The sequence below is a fragment of the Rhinoderma darwinii genome, chromosome 6 (assembly GCF_050947455.1).
Source record: "Rhinoderma darwinii isolate aRhiDar2 chromosome 6, aRhiDar2.hap1, whole genome shotgun sequence".
Classification (NCBI taxonomy): Eukaryota; Metazoa; Chordata; class Amphibia; order Anura; family Rhinodermatidae; genus Rhinoderma; species Rhinoderma darwinii.
The window spans coordinates 21542396-21550352 of NC_134692.1; positions in this window are offsets into that span (position 1 = coordinate 21542396).

A 7957-nucleotide genomic window follows, 5' to 3' on the forward strand; every position below is an offset into this window, starting at 1 on the left:
CTATCTATCTATCTATCTATCTATCTATCTATCTATCTATCTATCTATCTATCTATCTATCTATCTATCTATCTATCTATCTATCTACAAGAAAATGGTGACAGCACTCTGCAAATACCAATGCCACCTAAAACACTATAAATAAATAAATAAATATGCATTATTGCTGAATCTACTTACAATAGTGAGGTTCTTAGCACACATTTTGATCAAATTGTGTGAGTCCACCTGCCACGACAAGGCAACCTCACTTATAAGGTGTGTCCCTACTCTAAACATAGACCTCTGTTCTTGGTCTAAGGGCTTATTTACACGAACGTGATATACGTCCGTGCAATGTGCGTGATTTTCACGCGGGTCGCACAGACCTATACAAGTCTATGAGGCAGTGCAGACTGTCCGTGGCTTTTGCGCAGCGTGAGTCCGCTGCGTAAAACTCACGACATGTTCTATATTTCGGCGTTTTTCGCGCATCACGCACCCATTGAAGTCAATGGGTGCGTGGAAATCACGTGCACCGCACGGAAGCACTTCCGTGGGACGCGCATGATTCGCGCAACAGCAGTCAAAAGTATGTTTGCAAACAGAAAAGCACCACGTGCTTTTCTGTTTACAAACATCCAAACACAGTGTCATAATGATGGCGTTTGCGCGAAAATCACGCAGCCGTGCATCCTATGTGATGCCACATGGAGCTGTCAAGTGCCTTTTGCGCACGCAAAACGCCGTGTTTTTTGCGCGCGCAAAACGCACACACTCGTGTAAATCCGCCCTTACCCTGCAGAATATACTTGGGGAAGGTAGGAACCAACTAATTAAAATCACCCTAGGGCAGAATAGGAGGAGGACCTAGCATCACTTCTCCAGACTATAATATCAAGGGTCCATGTTCAGTATACTAGGGCAAGAAAGGTGGTTGTGGGAGGTCTCTGTTCAAGCTATTGGAGAGGGACCTAACTGTTCATATATATGATGGCACAGTCCTGCAACTTCTCCCTCTCGCCTGTCGTGTCTAAAGGTAACAAAGTTAAAAAAAACTTCTAATATGTCATAGTGACATGTCAGAAGTTTTGATCGGTGGGGGTCCGAGCACTGAGACCCCCACCAATCGCTAAAAAGCTGTGAGCCGCTTCATCTCTGATCAGCTTTTCTCGGAAAGCCGAGCAATTGGTGAACAGGTTCAATAGAGAGTCTATAAGCCTGTACACCAACTGCTCGGCTTTCCGAGAAAAGCCAATCAGAAACTAAGCGGGTCAGCGCTCAACCAAGCGCTTCTGCTACTTCGTTTCAGAGATCGGTGGGGGTCCCAGTGGTCAGACATCTACCGATCAAAACTTCTGACATGTCAGAAGTTTTATGAATGTTTAGTTACCCTTTAAAGAAAGTGCCCCCTCTGACCTATTCTAGTGATAGTTCCCAGGCTCACATTCAGGGCTATTAATAATATATATCTAATAATACATAAAGTGATAAATGAGAAAGAATGATGCTGAGTGCACAGATAAATGAGAGGAGAGCACTGAACTAATGTGCTGCCGGTAGTGCTCATGGCAGGACGGGTACGCATCAGTGTCGGATTGGAGTTTCTTTGGTCCCGTCAGAGGAAATTACTGTATTATGCCTACTGCGCCCCGAGGGGCAGTGACACCAAAGAACACCAAAGAGAGAATCCTGTGTCATGCTCCGCCCCTCAGGTCTTGCACTAAGCATAACATAGTGTATCAGTTTTGCCTGACATGTTCCTTTAAGTTTGTCTCCCATAGGGTAACCCTATCTTTATCAGTTCAAATACACTGACCTTCACCCAACATACAAATGTCCCTCTTCTGGAACAATGACGGCTGCCGTGTCCCCTCATGCGTGGATGACCATGACTGCTGAGACATTAATAGAAATCAGATCAGGAAGGATAACATGTTGATATGTGGGGCCTAGCTCATTTAGAAATTGCTCATCGACAACAGCATGTTTTCTTGTCCAGTTTAGATCATGACCTCCCATTATAATCCGTTTTAAAGCGGGCGGCGGTCAAGTTACCGACCTTTATGTGTCTCCTGTTTTTTCTGTTTACAACACACAATCTGAATAAACGTGCGACACAACGAGTCCGGTCAGATGTGTCTATTGGTCAAAATCTAAATACTTACAAGGGGGAATTAATTAAGACTGCCGTTTCATACGCCAGTTTTAATATAAAAAGCGCTGGAGTGAAATCTCCGGCTGTCCGTATTCCAGGAAAGGAAATCTACGCCAGCTACGCGCTCTACGTCCTCTATAATTTACAACACTTTCTGTCGTAAATTATAGTAAATGTGTCAGGCCATGGGTGGCCCCGTCCTGTTTGCTAAGCTCCACCTGCTTTTTTAAGAGATGCGAGTGTAAATGCATCAAAAGTCACTTTTTTTTTTTGCCAAATGCGTGTCTTGACGCATTTGAGACTTTTCTACGCCAGAAAGCTAGCAACTAAAAGTTTATAAATTCCCCCATAGTTAAGATTTGTATCTACTACACGTAAACAATGAAGGATTTTCTCGAATGACAACAAGCAGAGATCTTGAACAAGGAATTGACACAAAATATATTGGAAACATGTCGTTTCTTTTAAATCTGAAACAGTAATACCCCTTTAAGGATGAAATAGCGTAGTATGTTTTTTTCCATCCTGCCGAATCTCATGCGGTATATGTTTTTTTAACATGGGAGCCTATGGGTGACAGATGCCCCTGTATGGCATATGTCATGGGCTTTTAGATAGCCTTTCATGGCGTATACGTTAAAGGGACAATATTAAGGTCTGCCATGTTAGGCAACCGTCACAGCCTATGTTTGATGTCTACGTTGCGAGCTTTTTCCTGGCGTAGACCAAAAACGTGATGTGAACAGGAGGATGATCCCATAATACGTCTACATAGAATCAAGAGGCACATGATTTACAGCTCAGTCCCAGCTGCACCTGTGGATTTTTGACACGTCCTGAACATGGCTGCCAGCTGTTATTATGCTACAGTTTGGGGCTGTTTTAAAGAATATATTAAGGGATTGCATAAATAGCAATTCCCTAATACAATATTATCATCTGAGACATATGATGATAATAACATGAAATGATCTGTTCTTGTTGTTCAGATCCATCAGCGAGCAATGATCACGCTAAACAAGCTGCAGTCTCCTGATGAAATCCAGATTGAAATTCCCTTAAGGGTATGTGCACACACACTAATTACGTCTGTAATTGACGGACGTATTTCGGCCGCAAGTACCGGACCGAACACAGTGCAGGGAGCCGGGCTCCTAGCATCATACTTATGTACGATGCTAGGAGTCCCTGCCTCTCCGTGGAACTACTGTCCTGTACTGAAAACATGATTACAGTACGGGACAGTTGTCCTGCAGCGAGGCAGGGACTCCTAGCATCATACATAAGTATGATGCTAGGAGCCCCGCTCCCTGCATTGTGTTCGGTCCGGTACTTGCGGCCGAAATACGTCCGTCAATTACGAACGTAATTAATGTGTGTGCACATACCCTAAAAGTGTTGTTCCTTCTCAAAGAAAGTCACCCCAATGATCAGTTGATCGCCAGATCCTGAAACCCCCTGGTGATCATCTGTAATATTAAACAGCAGCCATTCAAATACATGGCAAATACTGCCAAAGAAATAGCCAGCTGATTGGGAGGAGGAGATGGTCCTGAGCGAGGACCCCACCTCTATAACATCCATTTGTTGGAAATCCCCTTTAAAGATGACCTGTCACCTCTCCTAACATGTCTGTTATAGTAAGCACTTGTATTCCCCATTACGTAACACCACTGGATAATTTTTTCTTAGAACTCTACGTTGTACCATTTCTTTGTTACTCCTCCTAGAAATGTATGAATAAATTGACAACTGGGTTTTACCAGTTGGGGGTGTGTCCTTACACAGATGGACACTTTCCAATCAGTGTTGACAGAATGGGACTGTGTAGGGACACGCCCCTTCGATGAGGGGAACAGTAACAGCCAGTTGTCAATTTATTTCAACATTTCCAGGGGGAATAACAGAGGAATGGCACAAAGCTGAGTTCAAAGAAAACATTTTCCAGAATTGTTTTTTATACGGGGAAGTATTTACCAAAATAGACATGTCAGGAGAGCTGAACGCTCCTCTTTAAGTCCGGTGTGTATATTATTGGAACAGTTTCACGGCAAGAGTAGGGTTTCAAAATTTTGCTCGAGAATTGCTAATAAGACAAGTACCTACAAGTAAGCAGTTCCCCAGGTCTCCAATATATATCAGACCGGATCATTAAACTCCATGAATTACCTGTGAAATTCTGATCCAATTGAGGCATGAGGCACTGTGTACTTCATGCCTCAGTACTGAGATTTTGTCAAATCATTCCGCACGACACCATCCCTTTATGCATTGAAATTTGATAGAAAGGTATTAAGCAGATTGGTGGGACACGGGGATGTCGTAGATTAATTGTTACATGACACTGGTCTGGAATTTGGATAGTCCTAAGGGAATCCCAGATGGAAAAGCAAAGCCAAAAGTGGGTTACTCCAGGGCAAAATATTAGACGTTGGCCCCGGCCCTTGACAGGTGACATTAGAAATAGCTACAAAGTTCCCTTAGAAATAAATCTATATTATATCTGCACGAACAGGACATAAGTAATAAAGGTAAAGAAGCCGAGTACTGGGGATACAGGCACCGCAAATAAACCTGAGGCATATAGAAGCTGCCGGACACTTCTCGCCTCTGCTGGAAGACGGAGCAGAACAGCTGCACTCTCTCTACGGAAAACATGACATCAGCAGAGGAGGCGGCCAATCACCGGAGAGCATGGCTGCCTGTCTATTATATATATATAGCAGCTCTCTGCTAGAGGCTAAAAGAGCAAGAGAGGAGGATCTGCAGCAGTAATGGCTCTTGGGGGTCGTTCACACTCACGGTTTTATTTGTGATTTTAAAATGTGAATGTTTTTGTTTTTTTTAAATGTAGTTATACAATGCGAAAAAACAAAACAAAAGGATCATGGTAAAACTGCAGTAAAAACAACACGTATTAAAGGGGTTTTCCAGGACTTTCAATTAATGGGGTATCATTAGCAGAACAGAGGTGCAGCGGCGCTCCAGAAAAACAAAGGGGAGCGCAGTTGCCTCTTGTTTACCCAGGTACAGCGCCATACATATGGGTGTGGCTGTAGCCTGGTACCACAGCTCGGCCCCGTGCATGTGTATGGCCTGTGCTACAGTACCAAACCCCCCCCCCCCTTTCCCATCATAATTTGATGGCCTATCCTAAGGACGTGTCAGTATTCGGCTTCATTTAGATGGCCATAAAGCGGCCACATTTTAGTGTCTATATTATGGCCGAAGTTTTAGGGCTGACCTTCACTAACAGAATCACAGTGATGAGAGTGTCTGTGGCATATATCCGGATGCATCCAGTAGGTGAAGACAACTCAGGTCAGATAAAAAAAATACGATGTTTATTCTTTTTTGTAAAACCCCTTTTGTAGGTAGCTGGACTTGACACATGAGCGTCTCTCCTAGGAGTTGCTCTCTTTTTTTCTCCTCAACCAGATTCCTCACCGGCGTCAGTCGTTTCCACACGCACCCCCGATGTTCCACTCCTGAGGCTTTGCATACTGTGGACTCCATCCACTCTGCAGTGATATGCTGCTACACGTCTTACAATTGAGTTGTGCCGGCCATCTTGCACAACCCCAGTAGGTAAGTGTATCACTACCTTCTTTTTCACGCTATAGTACCTACGTTATTTACCTCAGAGGAGCGCCGTTTTATGTTCTATTTCCCTCTATCAGAATCCCAGTGATCTATGATGCCGTTAGTTTGGGTCAGTAGGCCCCTGGTTGTAATACAGTCGCTTAAATGCAGCCACAATACTGCCAGAGGCTAATATGTGATAGTTATCAGATAATTTTCCCAATGGTAACACTAAGCTGCACAGGGGCAGGCAGTGTTGTCATAGAGACACGAGTATAGAAGCTTTCCTCATGAAAGGCCTAAATCTTTAACTCATCACAATTTTACGCACCTTCGAGGGGTTCTAATATAGACGCTCAGCCTTCACTAAAATGAAGTGACCACGCCTGAACTGGCCAACTTACCACTGGGTATAGAGAAGCAGGCATCTCCGTTCTTGGAAACAGTGGGAGACCCAGAGGACAGATTTCTACTGAAAACCTCTTGCCTTAATGGCCCCTGCGTACTGTACATCTTCACACCAGCACACAGTGGGGAAAAAATAAAGAGAGTGTAAAATAGCCACAGGACTCTTGTAATAGGATTATAAATGAACCTCATGCCACTGCTATACGCGTACAATAAAAGGACACTGGTTTTGTTTAGGAACCAATCAGTATGGGCGATGTGATTGGGCAAGATTTAATACTAGAACCATATCAGTTATTTGTGGTTTGCATTTAGTGCAAAAGTTCAACTGAAATAGAATGAGAAGTTTTAGGCACCGCTTATGTCTGCGCTCTATGTAACCAAAAAAACTAGGAACCTGTAGTCATCAAAATCCTGGGAGCTAACCGAGCTCCCTCGTGTGGGCAGAAGATGTACTACCCTGCTAATGTGTAGTAGTCACCTAAGTCCTATATAGGAATGGATTTTGTATTTGCAGAGGATGGATTTGTATTAAATCTCCATGAAAAGAGGTAAAGGCACATTAATGCCAGATTTTGGGTACCTTTAAGGATTTAGATAGCGTCAAGGAAATTCAGAGTTATAGCCATCATTATTGATGTGCAATATCAAAAATACAGAAAGACTTGGGGAGACAGACATGTAAATACAGTGACCGTATTCAACATAATACATATAAAATCACAAGCGGTCATTACTTTCATCCTGTCTATATTTGGATTACCGATTAGTGAAAGTAAATACTTTAGTCAGCAACTTGCACTAATTCAAGGTGACTGAGGGAGTCAAGTGCTAGTATTAAATGTAGTAACCACAAAGTGTGATCTGCTATGTTACCCAAAGGGGGCTGCAGAGTGTAGAGGTTAAGACACTGAGCTTGGAGTGTATATAGTTTTTTGTATTATTAGATAGAGTTTTTATATCAAAAGCTCTTTACATGCTGTTAGGAGTGATTGCCAGCTTTTCTAGTATGCCTGTATGGGCGGGGAAGCAGAAGTCACCAGCTTTCAGTATGGGTCTACTGACACGTGATTTCACGAAAACCGCAGCAAAAAAATTATAATTACATACTGGTAATTTGATTTTCCAGAACCCATGACAGTACCAGTGAGAAGATCCGCTCCCATTACAGTACCAGTGAGAGAGGATCCGCCCACATGTCAGCACCAATGTGAATCCACCCCATGACCGCACCAGTAACAGCGGATCCACCCCCACGACCGCACCAGTGAGAGAGGATCAATCACAGCACCATTGAGGGAGGATCCGTCACCATGACAGCACCTGTGAGGAAGGATCCGCCACCATGACAGCACCAGTGAGGAAGGATCCGCCACCATGACAGCACCAGTGAGGAAGGATCCGCCACCATGACAGCACCAGTGAGGAAGGATCCGCCACCATGACAGCACCAGTGAGGAAGGATCCGCCACCATGACAGCACCAGTGAGGAAGGATCCGCCACCATGACAGCACCAGTGAGGAAGGATCCGCCACCATGACAGCACCAGTGAGGAAGGATCCGCCACCATGACAGCACCAGTGAGGAAGGATCCGCCACCATGACAGCACCAGTGAGGAAGGATCCGTCACCATGACAGCACCAGTGAGGAAGGATCCGCCACCATGACAGCACCAGAGAGGATCCGCCCCATGACAACACCAGTGAGAGGATCCGTCACCATGACAGCACCAGTGAGAGGATCCGCCCCCATGACAGCACCAGAGAGAGGATCCGCCCCATGACAGCACCAGAGAGAGGATCTGCCCCCATGACAGCACCAGAGAGAG